General features: G+C 47.9%; 2 protein-coding genes across 5 annotated transcripts in view; one reads left to right on the top strand and one right to left on the bottom strand.

The window, feature by feature from the left end:
* Nucleotides 1-20,670, top strand: part of LOC117314740 — a gene marked incomplete in the record, with an annotated part of 896,274 nt that overhangs the window by 679,420 nt on the left and 196,184 nt on the right.
* LOC117314766 overlaps nt 1-20,670 on the bottom strand; it is a 29,602-nt gene that overhangs the window by 7,575 nt on the left and 1,357 nt on the right. Inside the window, exons 1-2 of one of the 4 annotated variants that reach the window (XR_004529585.1) lie at nt 10,017-10,458; nt 7,439-7,612 (exon numbers count right to left, since the gene is read on the bottom strand). The exons of 1 other annotated variant lie outside the window; for it this stretch is intronic. The gene's annotated coding sequence lies outside the window, so the exon portion shown is untranslated. Of the gene's footprint in view, nt 1-7,438; nt 7,613-10,016; nt 10,459-20,670 lie in introns of those variants that run through there. 2 more of the 4 variants (XR_004529584.1, XR_004529582.1) reach the window with 2 other exon arrangements.

Below are 20,670 nucleotides of genomic sequence, written 5' to 3'. Positions count from 1 at the left end.
GGATCTGGTAGACTGACCTAGGGGATCCAGTAGACTGACCTAGGGGATCTGGTAGACTGACCTAGGGGATCTAGTAGACAGACCTAGGGGATCCGATAGACTGACCTAGGGGATCCAGTAGACTGACCTAGGGGATCTGGTAGACTGACCTAGGGGATCTGGTAGACTGACCTAGGGGATCTGATAGACTGACCTAGGGGATCTGGTAGACAGACCTAGGGGATCCAGTAGACTGACCTAGGGGATCTGGTAGACTGACCTAGGGGATCCGGTAGACTGACCTAGGGGATCCAGTAGACAGACCTAGGGGATCTAGCAGACAGACCTAGGGGATCTGGTAGACAGACCTAGGGGATCTGGTAGACTGACCTAGGGGATCTAGTAGACTGACCTACGGGATCTGGTAGACTGACCTAGGGGATCTAGTAGACAGACCAAGGCAATCCGGTAGACTGACCTAGGGGATCCAGTAAACTGACCTAGGGGATCTGATAGACTGACCTAGGGGATCCAGTAGACAGACCTAGGGGATCCGGTAGACAGACCTAGGGGATCCAGTAGACTGACCTAGGGGATCCAGTAGCCAGACCAAGGGAATCCAGTAGACTGACCTAGGGGATCTAGTAGACAGACCTAGGGGATCTGACAGACTGACCTAGGGGATCTGGTAGACTGACCTAGGGCATCTGATAGACTGACCTAGGGATCCAGTAGACTGACCTAGGGGATCCAGTAGACTGACCTAGGGGATCCAGTAGACTGACCTAGGGGATCCGGTAGACTGACCTAGGGGATCCAGGTAGACTGACCTAGGGGATCTGGTAGACTGACCTAGGGGATCTAGTAGACAGACCAAGTGAATCCGGTAGACTGACCTAGGGGATCCAGTAGACTGACCTAGGGGATCTAATAGACTGACCTAGGGGATCCAGTAGACAGACCTAGGGGATCCGGTAGACAGACCTAGGGGATCCAGTAGACTGACCTAGGGGATCCAGTAGCCAGACCAAGGGAATCCAGTAGACTGACCTAGGGGATCTGGTAGACTGACCTAGGGGATCCAGTAGACTGACCTAGGGGATCTGGTAGACTGACCTAGGGGATCTAGTAGACAGACCTAGGGGATCTGATAGACTGACCTAGGGGATCCGGTAGACTGACCTAGGGGATCCAGTAGACTGACCTAGGGGATCTGGTAGACTGACCTAGGGGATCTGATAGACTGACCTAGGGCATCCAGTAGACTGACCTAGGGGATCCATTAGACTGACCTAGGGGATCTGGTAGACTGACCTAGGGGATCTGGTAGACTGACCTAGGGGATCTGGTAGACTGACCTAGGGGATCTGATAGACTGACCTAGGGGATCCAGTAGACTGACCTAGGGATCTGGTAGACTGACCTAGGGGATCTGGTAGACTGACATAGGGGATCTGATAGACTGACCTAGGGGATCCAGTAGACAGACCTAGGGGATCCAGTAGACAGACCTTGGGGATCCAGTAGGGATCTGATAGACTGACCTAGGGGATCTGGTAGACTGACCTAGGGGATCCGGTAGACAGACCTAGGGGATCTGGTAGAGTGACCTATGGGGATCCAGTAGACAGATCTAGGGGATCTGGTAGACTGACCTATGGGATCCAGTAGACTGACCTAGGGGATCCAGTAGCCAGACCAAGGGAATCCAGTAGACTGACCTAGGGGATCCGGTAGACTGACCTAGGTGATCTGGTAGACTGACCTAGTGGGATCCAGTAGACTGACCTAGGGGATCTGGTAGACTGACCTAGGGGATCCAGTAGACTGACCTAGGGGATCTGGTAGACTGACCTAGGGGATCTAGTAGACAGACCTAGGGGATCTGATAGACTGACCTAGGGGATCCAGTAGACTGACCTAGGGGATCCAGTAGACTGACCTAGGGGATCCGGTAGACTGACCTAGGGGATCCAGTAGACTGACCTAGGGGATCTGGTAGACTGACCTAGGGGATCTGATAGACTGACCTAGGGGATCTGGTAGACTGACCTAGGGGATCTGGTAGACTGACCTAGGGGATCTGGTAGACTGACCTAGGGGATCTGATAGACTGACCTAGGGTATCCAGTAGACAGACCTTGGGGATCCAGTAGGGATCTGATAGACTGACCTAGGGGATCTGGTAGACTGACCTAGGGATCCAGTAGACAGACCTAGGGGATCTGGTAGACTGACCTATGGGATCCAGTAGACAGACCTAGGGGATCCGGTAGACTGACCTAGGGGATCTGGTAGACTGACCTAGGGGATCCAGTAGACTGACCTAGGGATCTGGTAGACTGACCTAGGGGATCTGATAGACTGACCTAGGAGATCTGATAGACTGACCTAGGGGATCCAGTAGACTGACCTAGGTGATCTGGTAGACTGACCTATGGGATCTAGTAGACAGACCTAGGGGATCCGGTAGACTGACCTCGGGGATCTGGTAGACTGACCTAGGGATCCAGTAGACTGACCTAGGGGATCTGTTAGACTGACCTAGGGGATCCTGTAGACAGACCTAGGGGATCTGATAGACTGACCTAGAGGATCTGATAGACTGACCTAGGGGATCCAGTAGACAGACCTAGGGGATCTGATAGACTGACCTAGGGGATCCGGTATACTGACCTAGGGGATCCGGTAGACTGACCTAGGGGATCTGGTATACTGACCTAGGGGATATCCGGTATACCGACCTAGGGGATCCGGTATACTGACCTAGGGGATATCTGGTAGACTGACCTAGGGGACCCGGTATACTGACCTAGGGGATCCAGTAGACTGACCTAGGGGATCTGATAGACTGACCTAGGGATCTGGTAGACTGACCTAGGGGATCTGGTAGACTGACCTAGGGGATCTGGTAGACTGACCTAGGGGATCTGATAGACTGACCTAGGGGATCCAGTAGACAGACCTTGGGGATCCAGTAGGGATCTGATAGACTGACCTAGGGGATCTGGTAGACTGACCAAGGGGATCCGGTAGACAGACCTATGGGATCCAGTAGACAGACCTAGGGGATCCGGTAGACTGACCTAGGGGATCTGGTAGACTGACCTATGGGATCCAGTAGACTGACCTAGGGGATCTAGTAGACAGACCTAGGAGATCTGATAGACTGACCTAGGGGATCTAGTAGACAGACCTAGGAGATCTGATAGACTGACCTAGGGGATCCAATAGACTGACCAGGGGATCTGGTAGCTATAGACTGACCTAGGGGATCTGGTAGACTGACCTAGGGGATCTAGTAGACAGGCCAAGGGAATCCGGTAGACTGACCTAGCGGATCCAGTAGACTGACCTAGGGGATCTGATAGACTGACCTAGGGGATCTGGTAGACTGACCTAGGGGATCTAGAAGACAGACCTAGGGGATATCCGGTATACTGACCTAGGGGATCCGGTATACTGACCTAGGGGATATCTGGTAGACTGACCTAGGGGACCCGGTATACTCACCTATGGGATCCAGTAGACTGACCTAGGGGATCTGGTAGACTGACCTAGGGGATCCGGTAGACAGACCTAGGGGATCTGATAGACTGACCTAGGGGATCTGGTAGATTGACCTAGGGGATCTAGTAGACAGACCAAGGCAATCCGGTAGACTGACCTAGGGGATCTGGTAGACTGACCTAGGGGATCCAGTAGACAGACCTAGGGGATATCCGGTATACTGACCTAGGGGATCCGGTATACTGACCTAGGGGATATCTGGTAGACTGACCTAGGGGACCCGGTATACTGACCTATGGGATCCAGTAGACTGACCTAGGGGATCTGGTAGACTGACCTAGGGGATCTGGTAGACTGACCTAGGGGATCTGATAGACTGACCTAGGGGATCTGATAGACTGACCTAGGGGATCCAGTAGACTGCCCTAGGGGATCTGGTAGACTGACCTAGGGGATCCAGTAGACTGACCTAGGGGATCTGGTAGACTGACCTAGGGGATCTAGTAGACAGACCTAGGGGATCTGATAGACTGACCTAGGGGATCTGATAGACTGACCTGGGGATCTGGTAGACTGACCTAGGGGATCTAGTAGACAGGCCAAGGGAATCCAATAGACTGACCTAGGGGATCTGATAGACTGACCTAGGGGATCTGGTAGCTATAGACTGACCCAGGGGATCCAGTAGACTGACCTAGGGGATCTGGTAGACTGACCTAGGGGATCTGGTAGACTGACCTAGGGGATCTAGAAGACAGACCAAGGGAATCCGGTAGACTGACCTAGGGGATCCAGTAGGACTGACCGAGGGGATTCCGTTAGAAACCCTACCGAGGGATCCAGGAAAGACTGACCTAGGGGATCTGATAGACTGACCTGAGGGACTGTAGACTGACCTAGGGGATCTAGAAGAGACAGACCAAGGGAACCGTAAGCGACCTAGTGACCAGTAGACTGACCTAGGGGGTCTGATGACTGACCTAGGGATCTGGTAGCTGACCTAGGGGATCTAGAAAACAGACCGGGCATCCGGTAGACTGACCTAGGGATCCATAACTGACCTATGGGGTCTGATAGACCTGACCTAGGGGATCTGGTAGACTGACCTAGGGATCTGATTAACTGACCGAGGGGTCTGGTAGACTCACCTAGGGGATCTGGTAGACTACCTGAGGGTATCCAGAAAGATGACCTAGGGGATCTGGTAAGACTACCCTAGGGGTCCGGTAGACTGACCTAGGGATCCAGAAGACTGACCTAGGGGATCTAGTAGACAGACCTAGGGGATCTGATAGACTGACCTAGGGGATCTGATAGACTGACCTGGGGATCTGGTAGACTGACCTAGGGGATCTAGTAGACAGGCCAAGGGAATCCAATAGACTGACCTAGGGGATCTGATAGACTGACCTAGGGGATCTGGTAGCTATAGACTGACCCAGGGGATCCAGTAGACTGACCTAGGGGATCTGGTAGACTGACCTAGTGGATCTGGTAGACTGACCTAGAGGATCTAGTAGACAGGCCAAGGGAATCCGGTAGACTGACCTAGCGGATCCAGTAGACTGACCTAAGGGGATCCAGTAGACTGACCTAGGGGATCCGTTAGACCGACCGAGGGGATCCAGTAGACTGACCTAGGGGATCTGATAGACTGACCTAGGGGATCTGGTAGACTGACCTAGGGGATCTAGAAGACAGACCAAGGGAATCCGGTAGACTGACCTAGGGGATCCAGTAGACTGACCTAGGGGGTCTGATAGACTGACCTAGGGATCTGGTAGACTGACCTAGGGGATCTAGAAAACAGACCAAGGGAATCCGGTAGACTGACCTAGGGGATCCAGTAGACTGACCTAGGGGGTCTGATAGACTGACCTAGGGGATCTGGTAGACTGACCTAGGGGATCTGATAGACTGACCTAGGGGATCTGGTAGACTGACCTAGGGGATCTGGTAGACTGACCTAGGGGATCCAGAAGACTGACCTAGGGGATCTGGTAGACTAACCTAGGGGATCCGGTAGACTGACCTAGGGGATCCAGAAGACTGACCTAGGGGATCTGGTAGACTGACCTAGGGGATCCGGTAGACTGACCTATTGGATCCAGTAGACTGACCTAGGGGATCTGGTAGACTGACCTAGGGGATCTGATAGACTGACCTAGGGGATCCGGTAGACTGACCTAGGGGATCTGGTAGACTGACCTAGGGGATCTGTTAGACCGACCGAGGGGATCCAGTAGACTGACCTAGGGGATCCGGTAGACAGACTTAGGGGATCCGTTAGACCGACTTAGGGGATCCAGTAGACTGACCTAGGGGATCTGGTAGACTGACCTAGGGGATCCAGTAGACTGACCTAGGGGATCCAGTAGACTGACCTAGGGGATCCTGTAGACAGACTAGGGGATCCGTTAGACCGACTTAGGGGATCCAGTAGACTGACCTAGGGGATCTGGTAGGCTGACCTAGGGGATCCAGTAGACTGACCTAGGGGGATCGATAGACTAACCTAGGGGATCTGTAGACTGACCTAGGGGATCTGGTAGACTGACCTAGGGGATCTGGTAGACTGACCTAGGGGATCTGGTAGACTGACCTAGGGGATCCGAAGACTGACCTAGGGGATCTGGTAGACTGACCTAGGGGATCCGATAGACTGACCTAGGGGATCCAGTAGACTGACCTAGGGGATCTGATAGACTAACCTAGGGGATCCAGTAGACTGACCTAGGGATCCAGTAGACTGACTTAGGGGATCTGATAGACTAACCTAGGGGATCTGGTAGACTGACCTAGGGGATCTGATAGACTAACCTAGGGGATCCAGTAGACTGACCTAGGGGATCCAGTAGACTGACTTAGGGGATCTGATAGACTAACCTAGGGGATCTGGTAGACTGACTTAGGGGATCTGATAGACTGACCTAGGGGATCCAGTAGACTGACCTAGGGGATCCATTAGACTGACCTAGGGGATCTGTTAGACTGACCTAGGGGATCTGGTAGACTGACTTAGGGGATCCAGTAGACTGACCTAGGGGATCCGGTAGACAGACTTAGGGGATCCGTTAGACCGACTTAGGGGATCCAGTAGACTGACCTAGGGGATCTGGTAGACTGACCTAGGGGATCCAGTAGACTGACCTAGGGGATCCAGTAGACTGACCTAGGGGATCCGGTAGACAGACTTAGGGGATCCGTTAGACCGACTTAGGGGATCCAGTAGACTGACCTAGGGGATCTGGTAGACTGACCTAGGGGATCCAGTAGACTGACCTAGGGGATCTGATAGACTAACCTAGGGGATCTGGTAGACTGACCTAGGGGATCTGATAGACTGACCTAGGGGATCTGGTAGACTGACCTAGGGGATCTGGTAGACTGACCTAGGGGATCCAGAAGACTGACCTAGGGGATCTGGTAGACTGACCTAGGGGATCCGATAGACTGACCTAGGGGATCCAGTAGACTGACCTAGGGGATCTGATAGACTAACCTAGGGGATCCAGTAGACTGACCTAGGGGATCCAGTAGACTGACTTAGGGGATCTGATAGACTAACCTAGGGGATCTGGTAGACTGACTTAGGGGATCTGATAGACTGACCTAGGGGATCCAGTAGACTGACCTAGGGGATCCATTAGACTGACCTAGGGGATCTGTTAGACTGACCTAGGGGATCTGGTAGACTGACCTCGGGGACCAAGTACACTACTGTCCTTAAGAATCTGATGAAATTAAAATGGGATTCTTGTAAACCTAATGGATCCAGTAGACTGATTTAGGGTGAAATGTAGGGTGAACTAGAGGATCCAGTAGACTGACCTTAGGGAAATGTACCCAGAAGTAACATATATAAGTATATTATTTTTACTTAGGCCAGAACTTACAGGACCTTTATTATTTTGCCTTTGATAACCGGGTAATTGAAAGAAAACTTTACCTTCAACTCATCTTCATTCAAAATCTTTTGTTTTTCCGTGGCCCGCTTGTGTTTATCCACTCCATAAACACAGTTCCTCTCATACTTGGAACATATGATGAAGGGCATACCATTATAAGGCACTACGTCATTTCCAACATCATAAAACCTTACTCTTTAATTTCTTTGGCATGCCTATAGTAGATATAAAAGTATATGTATAAAGCTTTCTTCTGTTCATAATGTGTTTTTGAGAAAAAAAAATATACATGTATATACATGAGGTCAAAAAATTATATCAGCAAATAAAAGTCCTTAGGTTATATATATAGTTCAAATTTATAATTATAGTTCGGCAATATCTATTCTGTATATATATGTGTTTGAAATTCTATAAAAATTGTACAAATAACGATATGATGTTGTAAAGCTCACCAGTCGAGATGTATCATTGTATATGGGGGTATAGCTATATATATATATATAAGTTTTTTTTAATGTAGATAATGATCTACCTCCAAATCTTCTCAAAGAAGTCAGTGTTGAAGTTTGTTTGTATATCATTCCTTGTTTTCATAATGAAACATTATAACTTGTATTTCTCGTTTCTCTGTTTATTGACTGTTTCAGGTTCATTTGGATTATATTCTTTATCAAAATACATATATAGCCATAATAACCTTGAAACGGATCCTGGACCCATCCATACTGTTAAAATTTCTATAATACTAATAGCTAATTGTAGTAGCACAGAAATTAGAATATAGTCATGTTGTAATTAATTTTTTTAATTTAATATGATAAATAATGGACGCAGGCTGTAAGCCTCTATGTCCATATCAATTGATATTACAATGTTTACAATGTGATATACATCTGCACTGGTGTGCAATGAGTTAATTTGTCCTTTTTCATATATATACACAAGTTAATTTGTTGGTATTATCCCAGTGATTGTCCAGTGCAATTTCAAACTGTTTAACCTCCTCGGCATCTATAACATGTTGTGGCAAATTGTTCCAAACATCTACTACCCTGAAGCTGAAAAAGTTTTTTCTTATGTCTAGGTTACATCGTTTTTTGAATATTTTGTGCGAGTGTCCCCTTGTCCTGCTGGTGGTGTCCATTTGGAACATATTTGTTGTGACTCGCTCGTCATAAATATTCTTCACGATTTTAAAGACGTTGATTAGGTCACCTCTATTCCTTCGGTGTTCTAAGGTTGGCAGTTTCAGTCTCTGCAAGCGTTCCGGGTACGACAAGTTTTTAAAACCAGGTATGAAGCATAATCATATATCATTATAAATTACTTTGTCAATAATCATTTAATTGTCCATCTAGGGTCCTTGACAATCAAGTTGATTGTTGAAGATAGTAATGAATTGTATGATGTTTACATTTGATGGGCTAATAAAGATATGTATAGTACAGCTGGGCAATATTCTCAGATCGGGAGACATTCACCAGATCGATAGGTTGTCTCCCGATCTGGAGAAAACTAGCAATATTTACTTGTCTACTGATCGGGAGAATCTCCCTAGATTAGTATAGGCCTAATATAACTTATAGTCAAATACATGTATGTATTGTACATGACCTCTACTTAATTTTCATCAAAGCAGTCAAAACAGTTCCCCTTGTCTGCCGGTCGTATATCTCTTTTTATTGTTACATACTTGGTTATAAACTTATCAAGAAACAAATTTTACATTTATGAACAACCTACTACCTAGTAACGTTAGCATTTACATCAGCCTTCGACACTAACGGTAGACCTGGTGCCCGAGTCCACCAAAATATTTGGAGGTCTCCAAAAACTGCACTTACCTGGAGACCGTCGGGCACTGAGATTTTTACATTGAGGTGTTCTTAAAATGTAGGAATTTTTAGTAAAATGTACCCAAAAAGTTGTCGATTTAATTTCAATATCCGTCAGTCGTTTATACCCATGTGTTGCACGCATGTAAAACTGCACTTGTGTACTCCCGTCTTTCCGGTCGCCAGAGTATTTGGAACGCTTGTAATTTTAGACAATAAACTAGTACTATTTCAAGCGTCTATATGACCAAGGTAAGTCGGCGCGAAGCGAAAGTGACCTTCACTTGCATTGACCTAGGGTAAACAACACACGTACATAGAGATGCATCGGTGGTTGGGGCTGTCGCCTCCTCCGAAAAAAGCCAAGACATCGAAGGAACGACGGGTTCAACAGCATCAATACGAGAAAGAAAAGAAAGTTCCAGAACTCCTTGCAAACACAGTTTAATTGGTTGCGCTACGACGATGTACACATGTACTGTACACTGTGTCGTAAACATGGAGAAACCGGGTCGTTTACTACAGGAGGAGGATAAACTGGCCAATAACCAGGACCTTATTGAACTTCAACGGAAGTCTTTTAAACTCCTCATGGAAATAATATAATAAAATATTTGAACAAATGAAATAAGTTTCTTTTTATAATTTTTTTTTTTGTTGAAAATGTGGGCTCCAAGATTCTGTGGAGGGCACCAAGAATTTAAGTATCAGGAGACCGTTGGTCTCCAAGGCCTGGAAAGTTAGTGTCAAAGGCTGTACATGTATCTTTGACACAACTTACCCTCTCTTTTTTTCCCCGAAACAAAAGTCAATGACTTTTCCACCTCGAAAGCCTTTCGCACATTTTCGGCCTCCTGAAAGGTGTTCATGTACCCTTTCAAATTGTCGTCCGATAAAGAAGTCCATAGATTTGACCATGTACTAGCCGTTGCCGGCTTCTCCATCTTCAAGCCGAAGCAATCATAAGCGTTTCAGAGACCGAGACTACGACAATATATAATTTATAAACATGAATATTCATGAGTGATGACGTAGGGCGGTCTGCCAGGTGACGGCGAGGCTGGAAGTGGTTATCGGTTTGGCGCATGAAGAGTCAAGACTGAAGTTGAATTCATCACCAGGTAAAAACCAGATAATGTATTTTTTTTCATTGAAATATTTGATGGAATGAAGCATGATTAGTTTAGTAAATGTTTGTCTCGGTGCCAATTAATGTTAAGTCACAAAGTGGGTTCGGTTTATCCGAAACGAAACTAACAACTCAGGAGCCAAACATCAGAAAATTGGATACTTTGTAATGGAAATCGTTTCATTTCTACCAAGTTGATGAAGTATCAATTCCTTTTCTGCAAAAAACATTATATCCATTTCAACTTTCATTTGTGTACTTTTCTTTCGTATTAGGAAATACGTGTTTCTATTTATAGACTTGCAGTAACTGTCAGGGAATTCCCCTGACTTCAAAAAAGAGTGTTTACCTCCCAGGACGTAGTCCGAGAGATGTATAGTCATGGGTCGCATTTTTTTGGGCAAAGTTTGTCTTTCGCCAACGATTTGAGCTTTCTAAGTACCTACAGAGAACAATTGATGAACTGCAAAGCTATTATGCTAATCTTGAGTTGAGAAGTTTGTCGTGACATTGTCTTAATTCATTAGCGAGTAATTAGGGAAAACTTTTATTTGTGTTACTATAAATGAGCATTACTCTACACAGGGCATCCAGTTTACCCTTGACTTTTAGCAATTTCAGGAGTCAAATCACTATTTCTGAGGAATCTGTAGGGTCAAAACATATGTCAAATTAGAACGAATATTCATACCCTGCCTACACTGCTCTCCGGCAGGGCACAGGGACGCGTTACAATATGTTTATATCGACCCCCCTATATATTTTATACATACATTACTATTGTAACATGTCCCTGTGTTTATATCGACCCCCCATATATTTTATACATACATTACTATTGTAACGTGTCCCTGTGGGCAGGGTATGAAGTCCCTCCCATTGCCGATAGTGTAGCAAGCCCCAATGTGATTCACATCGGGCAGTATTTAGCTGTGGTTAAAATTTTCTCGGATAAAAAACAGATGTAAATTGATGATTCTGGTATCTGTTATCAATATTCAAATCACAAACCTGCACATTACGTCAATTGTTTAACAATAAATAGTAAAATTCAAAACGAGCAAGACACACAGATCTATCAGTTCAAACATACCGCCATCTTTGATACAAGTGTAAAGGCCAATTTCCTTATCAGGCAATCAAAATAAATTGATGCTAATGAGATTTCCCGCATGATTTCAACAGAAAAACAGATTCAAGGTTATATACCTTGGTGAGGAAGGTCAATTCATTCTGAAATTATTTAATTATGCAAAGTAAGATTCGCTTTCTTCACAAGAGTTACAAAACAGCGGTTAAATATCTCTGATATTGTATTTAGTTATCGTAGTAGCTTCATCCATAGTATGGATCAATGGTTCCATATTTGGGTTAGAATCCTCGTGAGAGTTTTTCGAGAAGTATCATGGTGAATCACGGAGACAACTCCGAGCAGTATCATATATCGGAATATGCGAATTAAAGATTTCTAGATTAGACGGTAGGCTAATACATTGCAAAATTGTATTAGAAATGTTTAATTAAACAAACTATTATTCCAAAGTTAAACGATATCCGCTATTTGTAGCATTTTCGAGGTTCACCGTTTTGCTACATTACAAGCAATGGGAGGGAATCGTAGCTCTGACGACGACCATCTGTCAGAAATTGTCCGTCCGTCGTCCAGAGCTACGTTATCTCAGCTAATGTCAAATAGACATGTCCCTTTCAAACCTAAGAGTCGGCTCTTAACTTGGGGAGTCAAAAATATACTCTCAAGGGTCTACTGGATGCCCTGCTACATATAATCTATGTATGTAAAGAACGTTCCTCTGTCACCCTCCCTCTCTATAGTCCGTACCCTCTGTCACCCTTCCTCTCTATAGTCCGTACCCTCTGTCACCCTCCCTCTCCATAGTCCGTACCCTCTGTCACCCTTCCTCTCCATAGTCCATACCCTCTGTCACCCTCCCTCTCCATAGTCCGTACCCTCTGTCACCCTTCCTCTCCATAGTCCGTACCCTCTGTCACCCTTCCTCTCCATAGTCCGTACCTTCTGTCACCCTTCCTCTCCATAGTCCGTACCCTCTGTCACCCTTCCTCTCCATAGTCCGTACCCTCTGTCACCTTTCCTCTCCATAGTCCGTACCCTCTGTCACCCTTCCTCTCCATAGTCCGTACCCTCTGTCATCCTTCCTCTCTATAGTCCGTACCCTCTGTCACCCTCTCCTCTATAGTCCGTACCCTCTGTCACCCTCCCTCTCTATAGTCTGTACTCTCTGTCACCCTTCCTCTCCATATTCCGTACCCTCTGTCACCCTCCCTCTCTATAGTCCATACCCTCTGTCACACTTCCTCTCTATAGTCCGTACCCTCTATCACCCTCTCCTCCATAGTCCGTACCCTCTGTCACCCTCCCTCTCCAAAGTCCGTATCCTCTGTCACCCTCTCCTCCATAGTCCGTACCCTCTGTCACCCTCCCTCTCGATAGCCCGGTACCCTCTGTCACCCTCACTCTCCATAGTCAGTACCCTCTGTCACCCTCACTCTCCATAGTCAGTACCCTCTGTCACCCTTCCTCTCCATAGTCCGTACCTTCTGTCACCCTTCCTTTCCATATCCCTTACCCCTCTGTCACACATTTTCCTTTAAATTTAATAGCCCTCTGTAACTCTCTCCCCACCATAGCCCCTACCTCTATGTCACACTCTCCCCACCATAGCCCCTACCTCTATGTCACAATTTCTCCTCCATAGCCCCTACCCCTGTCAGTCCTTTCCCCTCAATATTGCCCCTTCCCCCAGTCACCCTCTCCCCTTCCATCGCCCTTCCCCCTCTGTCACATTCTCCCCACTATAGCCCCTACCTCTATCATAGTCTATGTCACAATTTCTCCTCCATAGCCCCTATCCCTGTCAGTCCTTTCCCCTCAATATTGCCCCTTCCCCCAGTCACACTCTCCCCTTCCATAGCCCCTTTCTATCTCAGGCTTCCTTACCTAGATGTGGTTTGTTAACAGACGATGGCAACAACCGACCAATTTAAAAGAAAAAATGTTGATTGAATTACTCTATGTGTATGCAGCTATTCAATTGTGTAATTCTGAATAGCACTGCAGCTTGTATAAAGAAAACCTTGTCATATTACTAGTTAGGTGTCAGTCAGGCTTGTGTGATAGTAGTATTGTGTTACCTGTTATGGTGGTTTAAGATCTAAAATACAGAGAGACTATGTATAACTTGAGAATCCTCAATGTATGTTTAATTATATACGTGACGTGTCAGAAAGATATGTCACATGACAAAAATAACAAATAACTATTGGCTGTCTTAAGATCGTACGTCACTGGAAAGTCCACCATATCTCCATAACACCAGTGTTTACAGCACTAACACAAGAACTTGTTCGATGAGATACCTATGTCTACCTGAGTACAAAGAGATACGCCATTGGACATTTGTCTTAAATAGAATTGTTGACTAATTTTGCTACTTGTGTGTGCATAATTGACATTTTGAAGTTCGTCTGCCTTAAATGGTCATCAACTAGACTTCAACTACCTGTACTGTAAAGAAGAATCTATCCGTGAAGTTAACTTGTTTTAGGTAGGTATTACACAGTTTATCAGTATTTTGATTGGAATTAAGAACATATTTACATATTTGTGACCAGACTATTTATAACTAAACCCCCATGTGTATCACTGATATAGTATGTATCACCACTGTATGCTCTCTCAAGTTAAAACTTTTCGTTACTGGTCCCCCACTTTATTAATGCGTAATGATAATCAGTTGAATGTCCACATCCAAAATGATCTGTCTACACGATATATCATCAACCCCAGAAGTTCACATTCACATCACAGCATCAAGGTCGAGGTTAAAGGTCAAAGGCCACCCTTTTACAATAAAAGTTGATGTATCACGATATCTCCTGTTCAACAGATTTGGTTCATATTTATACCATAGCATCACACCATTAATTTCTACTCTTGACTTAAACGAAAAACAAACAAAAAACTGCTATAGATATGAAATCTCATACAACCCTGGGCATTTTGATTTAATTGTTGAAGGAGTTGGTGGTATCTGTATGCGAATCCATTGTGAAACAATTGGTAAAAGGGTTGGGATAAATCTGTGTGGGCCCATTGGTGAAGGGGTTGGGGGTATCTGTGTGGGCCCATTGGTGAAGGGGTTGGATAAATCTGTGTGGGCCCATTGGTGAAGGGGTTGGGTAAATCTGTGTGGGCCCATTGGTGAAGGGGTTGGGTAAATCTGTGTTGGCCCATTGGTGAAGGGTTCGGGGGTATCTGTGTTGGCCCATTGGTGAAGGGTTGGGGGGTATCTGTGGGCCTATGGTGATTGGGTTGGGGGTATCTGTGTGGGCCGATGGTGAAGGGGCCGGGGGTATCTGTGTAGGGCCCATTGGTGAAGGGGTTGGGTAAATCTGTGTAGGGCCCATTGGTGAAGGGGTTCAGGGGTATCTGTGGGCCAATTGGTGAAGGGGTTGGGGTAAATCTGTGTAGGGCCCATTGGTGAAGGGTTCAGGGGTATCTGTGTAGGCCTATGGTGAAGGGGTCGGGGGTATCTGTGTAGGGCCCATTGGTGAAGGGTCGGGGGTATCTGTGTAGGGCCCATTGGTGAAGGGGTCGGGGGTATCTGTGTAGGGCCCATTGGTGAAGGGGTCGGGGGTATCTGTGTAGGGCCCATTGGTGAAGGGGTTCGGGGGTATCTGTGTGGGCCCATTGGTGAAGGGGTCGGGGGTATCTGTGTAGGGCCCATTGGTGAAGGGGTCGGGGGTATCTGTGTAGGGCCCATTGGTGAAGGGTTCGGGGGTATCTGTGTAGGGCCCATTGGTGAAGGGGTCGGGGGTATCTGTGTAGGGCCCATTGGTGAAGGGGTCGGGGGTATCTGTGTAGGGCCCATTGGTGAAGGGGTCGGGGGTATCTGTGTAGGGCCCATTGGTGAAGGGGTCAGGGGTATCTGTGTAGGGCCCATTGGTTAAGGGTTCGAGGGTATCTGTGTGGGTCAATTGGTGAAGGGGTCGGGGGTATCTGTGCAGGGCCCATTGGTGAAGGGGTCGGGGGGTATCTGTGTAGGGCCCATTGGTGAAGGGTTCGGGGGTATCTGTGTAGGGCCCATTGGTGAAGGGTTCGGGGGTATCTGTGTAGGGCCCATTGGTGAAGGGTTCTGGGGTATCTGTGTAGGGCCCATTGGTGAAGGGGTCGGGGGTATCTGTGTAGGGCCCTATGGTGAAGGGGTCTGGGGGTATCTGTGTGGGCTAATTGGTGAAGGGATTGGGTAAATCTGTGTGGGCCCATTGGTAAAGGGGTTGGGTAAATCTGTGTTGGCCCATTGGTGAAGGGGTCGGGGGTATCTGTGTTGGCCCATTGGTGAAGGGTTGGGGGTATCTGTGGGCCTATGGTGATTGGGTTGGGGGTATCTGTGTAGGGCCCATTGGTGAAGGGGTTGGGTAAATCTGTGTAGGGCCCATTGGTGAAGGGTTCAGGGGTATCTGTGGGCCAATTGGTGAAGGGGTCGGGGGTATCTGTGTAGGCCTATGGTGAAGGGGTCGGGGGTATCTGTGTAGGGCCCATTGGTGAAGGGGTGGGGGTATCTGTGTAGGGCCCATTGGTGAAGGGGTCGGGGGTATCTGTGTAGGGCCCATTGGTGAAGGGGTCGGGGGTATCTGTGTAGGGCCCATTGGTTAAGGGTTCGGGGGTATTTGTTTGGGCCCATTGGTGAAGGGGTCGGGGGTATCTGTGTAGGGCCCATTGGTGAAGGGGTCGGGGGTATCTTTGTGGGCCTATGGTGAAGGGGTCCGGGGGTATCTGTGTAGGGCCCATTGGTGAAGGGGTCAGGGGTATCTGTGTAGGGCCCATTGGTTAAGGGTCGAGGGTATCTGTGTAGGTCAATTGGTGAAGGGGGTCGGGGGTATCTGTGCAGGGCCCATTGGTGAAGGGGTCAGGGGGTATCTGTGTAGGGCCCATTGGTGAAGGGTTCGGGGGTATCTGTGTAGGGCCCATTGGTGAAGGGTTTGGGGGTATCTGTGTAGGGCCCATTGGTGAAGGGTTCTGGGGTATCTGTGTAGGGCCCATTGGTGAAGGGGTCGGGGGTATCTGTGTAGGGCCCATTGGTGAAGGGGGTTGGGTAATCTGTGTAGGGCACATTGGTGCAAGGGTTTCAGGGGTATCTGTGGGCCAATTGGTGAAGGGGTCGGGGGTATCTGTGTAGGGCCTATGGTGGAAGGGGTCGGGGGGTATCTGTGTAGGGCCCATTGGTGAAGGGGTGGGTGTATCTGTGTAGGGCCCATTGGTGAAGGGGTCGGGGTATTGTGGAGGGCCCATTGTGTTAAGGGTTCGGGGTATTTGTTTGGGCCCATTGGTGAAGGGGTCGGGGGTATCTGTTCTAGGGCCCCATTGGTGAAGGGGTCGGGGGTATCCTGTGTAGGGCCCATTGGTGAAGGGGTCAGGGGTATCTGTGTAGGGCCCATTGGTTAAGGGTTCGAGGGTATCTGTGTGGGTCAATTGGTGAAGGGGTCGGGGGTATCTGTGCAGGGCCCATTGGTGAAGGGGTCGGGGGTATCTGTGTAGGCCCATTGGTGAAGGGGTCGGGGGTATCTGTGTAGGGCCCATTGGTGAAGGGGTTTGGGGTATCTGTGTAGGGCCCATTGGTGAAGGGGTTCGGGGGTATCTGTGTAGGGCCCATTGGTGAAGGGGTCGGGGGTATCTGTGTAGGGCCCATTGGTGAAGGGGTCGGGGGTATCTGTGTAGGGCCCATTGGTGAAGGGGTCGGGGGTATCTGTGTGGGCCTATGGTGAAGGGGTTGGAGATGTCTGTGTGGGCTAATTGGTGAAGGGGTTAGGGATATCTGTGTCAGCTCTTTGGTGAAAGGGCTGGGGTCAAGCTATGTGGCCTCATCGGTAAAGGGTTGGGTATATCAATGTGGGCCATTGGTAAAGGGGTCATTGCATCTGTGTCAGCCCATCGGTGAAAGGGTTGAGGTATATCTATGTGAACCCATTGGTGAAAGGGTTGAGGTAAATCTGTGTGGGCCCATTGATGGAAGGGTTGGCGTTAAATCTGTGTCAGCCCATTGATGAAGCGGGCGGGGGTATATGTGTCAGCCCATTTGTGAAAGGGTTGGGGTTGTGTATATCTGTATGTGCCCTTTGGGAAAGGGGTTGGGTTAATATCTTCATCAGCCACCACTCACTTTGCTTTCATTTGTTGTTACTTATCTGTCCATGCCCCCTACTTTATTTTTCCCTTCCCCTCAAAGTCCCTACTGTCTGTCAACCCTTCCCTCAAAGTCTATACCCTCTGTCACCCTTCCCTTCCATAGTCCATACCTTTTTCATCCCCCTCTATACCCCCTAGTCTCTGTACCTTCCTCTCCCTCCATAATCTCTTTCCCTCTATCCGTACATCCTCCTCAATTGCCCTATCCCTTTATCACATCTTCCCCTCCAAGCCTTACACCTCTGTCACACTTTCCCTCTGTCACACTTCCCTGCTGTGACTTTCCCCTCCAAAGTCCCTTTCCCTCTGTCACGCTTCCCCTCCATAGCCCCTTTCCGGCTGTCACACCTTACGCTCCATAGACTCTACCTTCTGTCACATCTTCCCCTTCCTTAGCCCCTACCCCTATGTCACATCCTCCCCTTCCATAGCCCCTACCCCTCTGTCACAGCCTCCCCTTCCTTAGCCCCTACCCTTCTGTCACAGCCTCCCCTTCCTTAGTCCCTACCTCTCTGTCACATCCTCCCCTTCCATAGCCCCTACCCCTCTGTCACAGCCTCCCCTTTCTTAGCCCCTACCCTTCTGTCACAGCCTCCCCTTCCTTAGCCCCTACCCCTCTGTCACATCCTCCCCTTCCTTAGCCCTACCCTCTGTCACAGCCTCCCCTTCCATAGCCCCTACCCCTCTGTCACAGCCTCCCCTTCCTTAGCCCCTACCCCTCTATCACAGCCTCCCCTTCCATAGCCCCTACCCCTCTGTCACAGCCTCCCCTTCCTTAGCCCCTACCCCTCTATCACAGCCTCCCCTTCCATAGCCCCTACCCCTCTGTCACAACCTCCCCTTCCTTAGCCCCTACCCCTCTGTCACATCCTCCCCTTCCATAGCCCCTACCTCTCTGTCACAGCCTCCCCTTCCTTAGCCTCTACCCCTCTGTCACATCCTCCCCTTCCATAGCCCCTACCTCTCTGTCACAGCCTCCCCTTCCTTAGCCTCTACCCCTCTGTCACAGCCTCCCCTTCCTTAGCCCCTACCCCTCTGTCACATCCTCCCCTTCCATAGCCCCTACCTCTCTGTCACAGGCCTCCCTTCCTTAGCCTCTAACCCTCTGTCAACACATCCTTCCCCTCCCTTAGCCCCTACCCCTCTGTTACATCCTCCCCTTCCATATCAGCCCTACCCCCGTCCTGGCACAGCCTTCCCCCTCCTTAGCCTCTACCCCTCTGTCACACGCCTCCCCTTCCTAAGCCCCTACCCCTCTGTCACATCCTCCCCGGTCCATAGCCCCTACCCCTCTGTCACAAGCCTCCCCTTCCTTAGGGGCCCCCTACCCCTCTGTCACAGCCCTTCCCCTTCCTTAGTCCCTACCCCCTCTATCAACATCCTCCCCCTTCCATAGCCCCCTACCCCTCTGTCACAGCCTCCCCTTCCTTAGCCCCTACTACCCCTCTATCACAGCCTCCCCTTCCTTAGCCCCTACCCCTCTGTCACATCCTCCCCTTCCTTAGCCCCTACCCCTCTATCACATCCTCCCCTTCCTTAGCCCCTACCCCTCTGTCACAACCTCCCCTCCCTTAGCCCCTTGTTATCCATGCATTCCTTCCCTGATATGACTGTGGTGTGTAATCAGTGCATGCCATCTAAAGACCAATTGAAATACTTCAATTGAATTTTTGAGTCTTTTTTATATCCGGCAGTCCAATTGTGTAACTCTGAATAGAAATACAACTTGTATAAAGAAAACCCTGTCTTACTCCTTATTGTTAGTCAGTCGAGCTTGTGTGATAGTAGTTTTGTGTTACATGTTATGGTGGTTTGGGTTCTAAAATACAGATAGATTATATATAACTTGAAAATCCTCAATGTATGTTTAATTATATAAGTGACGTGTCAGAAAGATATGTCACATGACAAATACACAAATAACTATTGGTTGTCTTAAGATCGTACGTCACTGTAAAGTTCACCATATCTCCATAACACCAGTGTTTACAGCACTAACACAAGAACTTGTTGGATGAGATACCTATGTCTACCTGTGTATAAAGAGATTCGCTACTGGACATTTGTCTTAAATAGAATTGTTGACTAATTTTGCTACTTGTGTGTGCATAATTGACATTTTGGAGTTCTTCTGCCTTAAATGGTCAGCAACTAGACTTCAACTACCTGTACTCTAAAAAGAATCTATCTGAGCAGTTGACTTGTTTTAGGTAGGTATTACACAGTTTATCAGTATTTTGATTGGAATTAAGAACATATTTACATATTTGTGACCAGACTATTTATAACTAAACCCCCACGTGTATCACTGATATAGTATGTATCACCACTGTATGCTCTCTCAAGTTAAAACTTTTCGTTACTGGTCCCCCACTTCATTAGGGCCTACATGGTAATTAGTTGAATGTCCACATCCATAATGATCTGTCTACACAATATATCATCAACCCCAGAAGTTCACATTCACATCACAGCATCAAGGTCAAAGTTAAAGGTCAAAGGCCACCCTTTTACAATAAAAGTTGATGTATCACGATATCTCCTGTCCGACAGATTTGGTTCATATTTTTACCATAGCATCACACCAACAATTTCTACACTTGACTTAAACGAAAAACAAACAAAAAACTGCTATATATGTGAAATCTCATACAACCCTGGGCATTTTGATTTGATTGTTGAAGGAGTTGGTGGTATCTGTATGCGAATCCATTATTAGACAAGTGGTTAAAGGGTTGGGGTAAATCTGTGTGGGCCCATTGATGAAAGGGTTGGGTATTTCTGTGTGGTCTATTTGTGAAGGGATTAGGGTAAATCTGTGTTGGCCCATTGGTAAAAGAGTCGGGGGTTCTGTTTGGACCCATTGGTGAAAGGGTTTAGTATGTCTGTGTGGGTCCATTGGTGAATGGGTTGGGTTAATATCTTATAATAGCCACCACTGACTTTGCTTTCATTTGTTGTTATCTATGTGTGCATAGCATCTACCTCTATGTCACTCATCCTTGTCCCTCCCGATAACCCCCGGCCTCTACCCCCCTAGTTTTTGGGTTTTTACCCATTCCCCTCCGCCCAGGGACCTTC

This window comes from Pecten maximus, chromosome 16, assembly GCF_902652985.1.
Source record: "Pecten maximus chromosome 16, xPecMax1.1, whole genome shotgun sequence".
NCBI lineage: Eukaryota > Metazoa > Mollusca > Bivalvia > Pectinida > Pectinidae > Pecten > Pecten maximus.
This window is presented reverse-complemented; position numbering and strand designations above follow the sequence as displayed.